Source organism: Mizuhopecten yessoensis, unplaced genomic scaffold (genome assembly GCF_002113885.1).
Source record: "Mizuhopecten yessoensis strain PY_sf001 unplaced genomic scaffold, ASM211388v2 scaffold6363, whole genome shotgun sequence".
Classification (NCBI taxonomy): domain Eukaryota; kingdom Metazoa; phylum Mollusca; class Bivalvia; order Pectinida; family Pectinidae; genus Mizuhopecten; species Mizuhopecten yessoensis.
The window spans coordinates 97,473-108,316 of record NW_018406512.1 but is presented as its reverse complement, the minus strand read 5'-3'; the positions used below and the strand labels follow the sequence as shown (position 1 = coordinate 108,316).

Genomic DNA, 10,844 nt, shown 5'->3' with positions numbered 1-10,844 from the left:
TGGACCACCCGTATCAATCATAAAAAAGGAAAGAAATTAAAAAAGAATATTCTTGAAACTTTTAGTCCTACGGAACATATTATACCGTGTTGTCCTCGGATTATTGTTTAAGGACCTTTCAGTCTTATTATAAGCTAGTAAAACTTTACTTGTTAATTATCAGTCTAAAAGGTGTTCCCAGAACTAGGGTGATTGCTTCTGGGGCCTGGTAGAATTTTGTCCATCAATGTAAGCATACACTCCGAAAAATGGTTTGCTACGCCACTGCAGGAAACGTGTATGGTTAGGTCGTAAACATGCTGGTATTCTACCCCTGTCTACTGGTATATCTTAAACCATGAACAGAGCATACATTATCTTGATGTTAAACATAGAATAATCGTGAATATGTGTTAAATGGACTTAACCAAGCGGTTAATTTACCTTTGTTGAGCAGCTGTTTATATGTGATGTAAAAAACATGTCCATCGACTTTAGCGTTATGGTATACTATACTTCATACAAACATAGCGTTCCAAAACGTGCATCGTCTCCGCCCTCGTCGTGATGGCAAACCGAGGAGCATTATTGCCAAATTCGTAAATCACAACGATCTTGATCGTGTGCTTAAGGCCGCACCTGAAAAGCTTCGCAATAAACCGGAACACTCCATCCAGCTGCAGTATCCAACTGAGATCAGTGACCGCCGTTCTGCCCTCTATCCGATTATGAAAGAGTACAGACGAAAGGGTGACACGGCCAAAATAGTGTACGATACATTATATGTGAACGGTAGCCCCTACCAACCAGCCGAATCATCTGGCAATCAGCGATGGGATACCCGCCCACCCCCGGCCAATCACCACCCTAACCATCGCGCACCCTCAGGCATCCACCACGCACCCCCTGGCGTTCACCGCGCAACCTCTGGCAGCCACCGCGCACCCTCTGGCAGGCATCGCGCACCCTCTGGCAGTCATCGCGCACCCTCTGGCAGTCAACGCGCACCCAATGAACACTACTACGACAATCAACGCGCACATGCACGTCTCGCCGATAATCGCGACCCTCTCGCTCCTAACAACGCCTTTCCTCCAGGACACGCGACTAACACCCTCCCATCAGATCCCCAACACGACACTCCGGCTCAACGAGAGACTGTCCTATAGGACACTACATCGGACACCTCAAACTTTGGACCAGATAAGTCCAATGAACTTAAGTTTGGCTTCCTAAATGTATGTGGTATAATATCTAAATTACTTGATCCCGAATTCCAAAACCTAATCATTAATTATGATGTTTTAATTTGTGCGGAAACAAAAATTGATGAATATGATGAACTGAATCTACCAAATGGTTATGTATCCTTTTCAAAATACAGAACTAAATTTAAACGTAAATCTGGAGGTATAACTGTTATCTTTAAGAAATGCTTATCCAATTACGTACGTTTTCATAAAACACAGTCTGAATATGTTCTGTGGCTTGAAATATCTAAAGACCTGTCTCTCCTAAATGAGAATATACTTACAGGTTGTGTATATATCCCTCCTGAGAATTCAAAGTATTCCTCAGACAGCGCATTCACAGAAATTGAGGATGAGTTGATTATGTTATCACATGAAAATAAAAAAATCATGCTTGTGGGCGATTTTAATTCTAGAACTTCTAAAGTTGTAGATTATATTGAACCCGATGAAAATTTATATGACATTTTAGACATTGCTGAAAACAATTTGATCATCGACAATATGTTTTCTTTCCAGAGATTAGTTCAACATGATATCCCCCTCTCAAGATGTACCCAAGATAAAGGACGTATTAATAACTATGGGTCAAAACTAATCGAAATGTGCAAACGATGCTCTTTATTTATCGCAAATGGACGAGTTTCTTGTGATAAGTATATAGGGAGAACTACCTGTAAAGATTCTAGTGTTGTCGATTACCTTATATTGACTGCTGATTTGTTCCCGTTAATAACATATTTTGAAATTAATGATTTTAACCCACTCTTTTCAGACGTGCATAATCTAATAAATTTCTCGTGTATGTTTCCGGGAAAAAAAAATATTAACGAAAAAGAAAGTCTTTCAGAGGGAGACTATATCAGATGGGATTACATGAAATCGGCAAATTTTTCACAAGAAGTGAAAAACAACTTACATAGTATTAATATAAATCTAAATAATGTTTTACTTAGTGATACTATCACCAAAGAACAGGTTAATGGTCTAGTGACCGACATATCTACTGTGTTAACAAATAGCGCCACTAATACAATAGGTGTGTCGCACCGTCGTAAAAATAAGTACAAAAATGTAAATAAGCCATGGTTTAACCACGATTGTAAACTTGCTAGAAACGCCTTTAATAAATATAAAATTAGATATAAATTTAACAAGTTAACGGAAACCAAGCACACGATGAATAAAAAAGGGAGAGAATACAGAAAACAACTAAGGAAAAATTACAAAAAATATCAAGAGAAATGCACAAAAGAATTAAGAGAGAATTCCAAACGAGACCCTAAAGCATTCTGGAAAACACTTAATAAATTTTCACAAAATAAAAATACTACACCAGACATACCTATTGACGACCTATATGACTATTTTAAGAAACTTAATTCACTCGAAGAGGACAGTAATAATGACGAGGTTGATAACGACAGTTTTGATAATGATGATGACGTCAACAATACATTGAATGTACCAATTACTGAATCAGAAATACAAAAAGCTATTAAATCATTAAAAAATAATAAAGCGTCCGGCCCGGACCGCGTTTTAAATGAATATCTGAAAAATTCCCCACCGGAAATGACCACAGTCTATTGTAAATTGTTCAATATAATATTAGACACGGGAATTATTCCGGAAAGTTGGAGTGTCGGCATTATCAAACCAATATACAAAAATAAGGGAAGTCCAGAAGACCCTGATAATTATAGAGCTATCACTTTAATTAGTTGTCTTGGTAAACTATTTACTTCAATCATCAATACCCGTCTTAATGAATATGAAAAACAAATTGATTTAATATCTCGAAGTCAAGCAGGGTTCAGAAAAGGTCATTCAACTATAGACAACGTTTTTATTATGCATATTCTCATTTCTATATATCTTTCAAGTGGCAAAAAGCTATACTGTACCTTTATCGATTTTAAAAAGGCATTTGATACCGTCTGGAGAGCAGGTCTGTGGCAAAAATTACATAGCAGCAATATAAACGGGAAATGTTTCAAAGTTATCTATAACATGTATAATAATATTAAATCCTGTGTTCAATTCAACTCGAAAACGTCAGATTTTTTCCCCTGCTTGATCGGGGTTAGACAAGGGGAAAATTTATCCCCCTTTCTTTTTTCAGTATTTCTTAATGACATTGAAAGTTATTTTGCTTCTTTAAGTTGTGTTCCACTCGAAAATGTACGGGATAAGCTGTATAATGAACTACATATTTTTGTAGAAATTTTTGTACTCCTATACGCTGATGACAGTGTCCTATTTTCAGAAAGTCCAGAGGGACTGCAGAGTGCTTTGAATGTATTCCAGCAGTATTGTAAGATTTGGAAGCTTAATATAAATGTAAATAAAACAAAAGTCATGGTTTTTCGCAAGAGGAAAAGTAAACAACAACATGTATTTGTATTACAAAATGAAATTTTAGAAATTGTAGATAATTTTACTTACTTAGGAATAACATTTAATTACAATGGCAGTTTTGTAAACGCAAGACGCAGATTGATCAACCAGGCCCAAAAGTCAATATTTGCTATCTACAAAAAAATCAGGAACCTTTCTCTTCCTATAGATTTACAATTAAAACTATTTGATTCTTTAGTGGAACCGATTCTATTGTATGGATCGGATGTATGGGGATTCGAAAACCTGAAAATAATCGAACAGATTCATCTCAAATTTTGTAAAAGAATTCTTAAAGTGAGATCCACAACGCCTAATTTTATGATTTATGGCGAGCTAGGTCGTGTGCCATTGGAAATAAATGTTAAACTAAGAATGTTAGGTTTTTGGAATAGAATAATTAGTAATGAAAACAAACTCAGCAGCATATTACTACGACTAGCTTTACATATGCAAAACGATGATACTCTTCAGTTCAAATGGATTAACTATATAAAAGGTATTTTCAATGAAACGGGATTTTCTTACATATTTGATAATAAATTACATATGCCTGATGGATTTTACAAATGCATTTTAAAACAACGGCTTAACGATCACTTTGTACAGCAATGGTTCGATGACATTACTAGCTCATCTCGTGGGCAGTTCTACACTCTATTTAAAACGGAATTTGGTCTAGAAAAATATTTATTAAATCTGCCAGAACATATCAGAACACCAATAACAAAACTGCGCACCTCGAATTTGAAGTTTCCAATTGAAACAGGTAGATGGTATAACATACCCCGAGATAATCGACTATGTAATTTGTGCGCGGAAAGTGTCGGAGATGAATTTCATTATATATTTGAATGTAATAATATAACTATATCCACCTTACGTAACAAATATATTCCCCGTTATTATTGCACAAACCCAAATATTTATAAGTTTAAAGGTCTTTTATCATTATGCAATCAACGAGTTCTGACAGGTTTATCTATTTTCCTAACCAAAATGGCTCCTCTTTTGTGAATGATGCATATGTATAACTGTTAATAGTTGAATAACTTGTGAATTATATGTATGGTTGTTTTTTATGTTTGTTTTGTATTTTCCATTGTATGTCATATCATGTTACTATACCGTACCGATTCTAAATTGAACTGTCCATTGTACTTCATTTTCCATATCTGCAACTTTATTTCCTCATGTAACACATATTATGTGTCTGAGTGTCAATACAATCTTGCCTTGTATACATGCATGCACCTGTCCATCCTGTCAAAATTTAATATATGAATTCATGTACATGTACCTCATGTTACACATTTTCTTGTGTCTGAGTGTTGGAAATAAAATCTGAATCTGAAATCTACAAACAGAATATACAATTGTTCAATGAAAAGTATTGTATCTCTTCCCAAATCTAAGAATGTGACGGAGAACATGTTGTATTATATATTAAGTAATTCTTAGTTTATGAAATATTCTATATATTCCTACAAAGAAAAATAATAAGCTGTATATAGATATTTGTACTATGATGTTACTATTGATGTTTTTGTCTAAAGCTGTGTCAGAGGTTTTACCAGGCCAAAGCGTTTTCATAATGTAGCTATATGACGAATAACAAAGAGGGGGAAATCGTTTATGCATTCCTTTTTTCATATTCATAACTATTTTTTTGACAATTTACAGTGGATCTCAATTTACCTACATGGACTTACCATGTACATCTGATAGAATTTGGTTACATTTTGTATAGTACTTTCACATCCCTGATTGAGGAACGGAGCATCAGAGAGTCATGAATCGTTGAATATAACTTTATATAAATGCATTCTTGACATCATTGCCAAATTAGTATGACGTCTTTTCACAGAACCCTAAAGACCACACGTTGTATAACCTGTGTTTTTTGTTTTGCATATTGCGTGGGAGACAAAAGCAAATCCTTTCGAAATTTCAGCTTTAATCGCGCGTATGTTCAATTTTATCACTATATAAACGACAGAAGAAATTAATAACCGATTATGATTGGGAAAAAATGCTCTCATCTATTAAAATAAGGAAATATCTATTTATCTCAACACCAAGAACATATTACGACACTAATTAAAATTTGTTTTCAATTTCATTGCGACCATTTGCTTTCAAATATAATTTCAAACAACAATTTTCAGTATTCTAAAAGGAGCATTTACTTTAAGGTAATTGGGTGAGTCAGTATGCACGTACCCCTTAAGTGAACACGTGACGTATACCCAACATTCATTCCAGCTTCACGATGTGTTCCTTTAAAAGTCTTCGTGTTATGCAAAGTGTTCCATTGATAGACACCTGTTACACATGCGTGTTTGATAGCCGTATACAGTCATATCAACAGTAAAAACATTTGATCAAACTTTGTCTTCAGATTAGACTCAATTTATCTTTAAATATATACACGTCTCAACATTAACAGACATAACTACAGTGGATGTCGGACCTCATCGTTACCGCGTGTATAATGGTGCTATGTGTGTTAAATCCAGGGTGTAGAACTACAAAGATTGACCTAAAAATAGACACCAGGTATACGGGTATGTGTTAAGGCTCGAATCATATATAGCCGATAACGCATGAGGAATTTACTTCCGGATTGTCCGGCAAATCGAAGGTTCGGCGAATAACCCATGGATATTTACCTGGTCACAAACGACAAGGTGAGTTATATATTAGAAAATCTTCCCGAATTACGTTTAAGGTAGTGTTTAGTCACTGTAAGTGCAATTAAGTATTCTTTTCCTTATGTAGAGGTGATACTTGTGGGTTGACCGACTTTGTATATCTCGTATCTAGTACAACCGTACAATAATACTGGCAATATAAATATTATGAATAGCAGGCAAATCTATCGAAATAGTGTGGCACATAAATTATAATTACCCCTTATAGCTGTATTGCCCGGTTATCTCTTCAGACAGATTACCAGTAATGACTGTTTAGACATCACCTCCCTTGTCCTGTCTAAGTCTTAAAACATACATTGTTTAACCCACATGTATGTTGATTTGTTTTCTACAATGGCCGACAAGAGCCTGACAAAAAGATATGATTTTCCATATCTTTTTGACCATGGTACACTTTTACATGGTACACAAAGATTTGAATTTTCAAATACAAATTTGCACAGTATATATTTGTGTACCATTTCAAAGTGTACCGTGGTACAAAAAGATATGAAAATTCATATCTTTTTGTCAGGCTCTTGTCGGCCATCGTAGTTTTCACTATCAAGTTTAAGAACGAAAGCAGTTACGAACCTAAGAATTAAGATAACGTGTGTGTAAAAGCTGTAAGTGGATTGTCTACAATACTTTCTGAATAACCAATCAAACGTTACAAGGAACATTATCATATTACACACAATGTCACGTTCACACCCAGCCGTATGTACGGTTGTGTAACAATATGTACTATAATAATAACAATAATAATAATCTCGAGTGGCCTCGTGTGACTTTTATGAAACCAGTTTACCAGATTACAACAGTCAGACGCTAAAGATAATTTTAAAATAATAAAAATAATAAACTATATTTTCTGAGAATAAAACCTGTTCTACAAAGCCTATCTTCCACAGGGTCCTCTTGTTAGTAAAATATCAGTTAGTAAAATTACAATTTCAACATTATCACAGACATGATAGTAAAACATCTTATATTAATAAATTGTTTGCCAGACATGTGGGTATTGGTATGTATATCTTAAAAAGAGAGTACATGTAACAGCTTATAAAGATCAGGGCTTGTACATTAAACAATTTTACTTTCACACATATACATACGTTACAATTAAAGCTATTCTTAACAAGTTGTTCTAAGTTTAGTAATGATATTGACATGTTGACCTATCAAGTGTTACAGTATATATATTCTTGTGTGACAATATACCAATCGAAAGCGTAATGTATAAAAGCTATACTACACAATATATTAACACAGGGTAGATTGTATTCACACTAACAAATATACAAACAATAACAATTATTCTTTACATTAACAATTTATAAACCCAGTGTAGTTTGTATTCACACTAACAAATATACAAACAATAACAAGTATTCTTTACATTAACAATATACCAACCCAGTGTAGTTTGTAATTACACTAACAAATATACAAACAATAACAATTATTCTTTACATTAACAATTTATAAACCCAGTGTAGTTTGTATTCACACTAACAAATATACAAATAATAACAATTATTCTTTACATTAACAATATATAAACCCAGTGTAGGTAGCATTTACACTAACAAATTTACAAACAATAACAATTATTCTATACACTAACAATATATAAACCCAGTGTAGTTTGTATTCACACTAACAAATATACAAACAATAACAATTATTCTTTACATTAACAATTTATAAACCCAGTGTAGTTTGTATTCACACTAACAAATATACAAATAATAACAATTATTCTTTACATTAACAATATACCAACCCAGTGTAGTTTGTAATTACACTAACAAATATACAAACAATAACAATTATTCTTTACATTAACAATATATAAACCCAGTGTAGGTTGTATTTACACTAGCAAATATAAAAACAATAAAAGTTCTACTTTACATGAAGCTTGCAAATGCAATGATAAAGTTAAAATATTTCCACACACAGTAGAATATTAGTACATTTTAATATGCATGATGATTTAATTTTATTCCGATTTGAGACTTCCATAATAACGTTAGGTTGTCTCATAAAATATCAGTTAATCTTTCAATCAGGGCATCTGTTCTCTAACCAGCAAACATTTACGTTGATGGATCAGCTCCTAAAACTACGTAAAACCAAAACAGTACAGTCGAAAACAATTGTGACCGAAGTATTCGAGATGTAAATAATAACCGACAAAACATTTTATAGTTTCAACAAAACGTAATGGTTTACTCAGAGGACTTTCTTATGCTCGAACACTTATTTATGTAAGAACGCATTTTCTGAATATTCTATAAATTTGTAGCTGGCGCCATTTCCATGTACAGGGGACGGGGAGGGATGTGGAGGGGACGGGGGGACGGGGGGACGAGGGCAGGCGACAGGGGGACATGGGGGATTTTGTGTTGGAAATACTGGTGTTAGCCTTTAAACAGAAGAAAACTATTTTTTGAGTTTTCGATTAAGTCTGTATCAATACTTGTTGCTTGGAACAAACTGACGTTTTCATGTTTCCATTTCCATTTATGAACGATACATATATGATAAACGTATCATCTTTGTAAAGATGGCAATGCAAGAAGATATCCTGTTATCTTAGGATGGGATACACTGAGAAACACTTAAGGACGAAAAAATCAATTCTACGACTTAATCTACCTTATTATACCAGTAAACTTCAATTAGCATTGAATTTTACAAAACACAGTCTAAATCATAAATTCATGACCCAACTTAATGACGTACCAGCTAAATAATCTATGCATGGCTAACTTAATGATGTACAATCTAAATCATATTTGCATGGCCCAAATTACGGAAATACTCTCCAAATTAGCGGAGCACCATTTAAATTTAAAAACCATATCCAAGTTATCGGGACATGGACCAGTTTTCAGGAACAACAACCAATTTTCAGGGACAACAACCAATTTTCAGGAACATAACAATTCAATAAGATTGTGCCTTTGTTCCCGAAAACTGGTTGTTGGCCCCCGAAAATTAAGTCGTTGTCCCGCTCACTCGCACAGCGGTATTCCCTTTGATGTAGCCGCGCTCCGGCGAAGCCCGTACAGGTGAGGCAGTCTATAGTCCCTGCCTTGCTGGCCGTGTTGTCGGTATAGCTATGCAAAGACGGTCGCTCTAATTCCGTAATCAAAACGATATAATAACACAGGTCGATAGTACACTTATATTTACTTCGAATGAAATAAATAAAGACCAAGGAAATAATGCTTATTTTGTACTACGGCCAGGGTTAGGATCGAAATGAACGACCATTTGAGAATAATGCATAACTTTTACCGTATTGCTGAACTGGTGCTTTGATACATCACTCCAGGGACACATGAAGCCAGTATATACGTCTCTGATCACTCATATAATAATCAAAGACACAATATGAACTCTCAATATTAACGATATTTAATGACGAACGATAAGTACGTCCCGATGTCGTATACAACTTATATTACGTAAACTATATCCCCCGGCTCCGTTCGGTCCGAGGTACTAGTTGTCCAGTATTTATTGATAAACTCGTGCAAATGATGAACCGATTGTGTAAATGTTCATAAACGAACCACTGTATATATATATATATGTTAAGACAGTTTACGTTCCTATTTTGCTTTATATACCTTTCAATCGTTTTTAATGTTGTTAATAGTTTTGTGGTTTATATAATCCTCTTAGTAAGGAGATTCCCGATCACCTGTCCTCTCAGCTTTTAATTTCTATTGTATTTAACAAAAATGTATTTTATTCATATTTGGTTTTTTTAATCATAACTTATATAATTGTAATTAAATGGAACTTTATCTTCCCTGTACTGTCGTAAGAATATCCCTTCTGAGTACATGTTTCATGTTATAATATTTAAGGTTTAACTTTCTATTTAGTTTAGGTTATCGGGTGATAAATAATCGGCGAAGCCGATAAAGAAGAAATAATTTACCCGGGTTCCATTGTAGTTATCACCCGATAACCTAAACTGAATAGAAAGTTAATCCTTATATAGCCTTTTTCTTAACATAAAACGCGTCCATTTATGTCATCAAAGTAAACGTATATAAATGAACACACAATCCAGCCGTCCTGTCAGTCAACAACGTGACGTCATCGGAATGTATGAATTTCAACAATGTATGTTTACATTTCAACAATGTATTTTTTGCATGAATACACTAATGAGTTAGGTATCCGAGGTACTCTTGTTAACTTCCTAAAACAGCAATGTAAACTCCCGGGTTGTTGAAACTTCGAGTGATAATGACAATGATCTCCACAAAGGCTTTCATTAGAAAAAATACCATTTAAGTTACGTTTATGTGTTTAAAGTGAACGAAATTTCGAAATATCTTGTTTCTTTATTCATTTAAAGCGAACTTAACCATTTCAGAAAGATAATGTGCATCCGTATGTCAGTTATCAAAACTGTATAAAATAAAATGAGAAAAAAAATAGAGCGTTATTCTTAACCAGAGACGTTATATTACAATATATACGACTT

At 34.1% G+C, this 10,844-nt stretch overlaps 1 protein-coding gene across 3 annotated transcripts in view; it reads left to right on the top strand.

Moving 5' to 3' along the window:
* The first annotated feature begins 6,074 nt into the window (after nucleotides 1–6,074).
* Nucleotides 6,075–10,844, top strand: part of LOC110452038 — a 43,207-nt gene continuing 38,437 nt past the window's right edge. For 2 of the 3 annotated variants that reach the window (XR_002463126.1, XM_021500301.1), the window contains exon 1: nucleotides 6,076–6,319. The gene's annotated coding sequence lies outside the window, so the exon portion shown is untranslated. Of the gene's footprint in view, nucleotides 6,320–10,844 lie in introns of all 3 variants that reach the window. The other variant, XR_002463129.1, reaches the window with a different exon arrangement.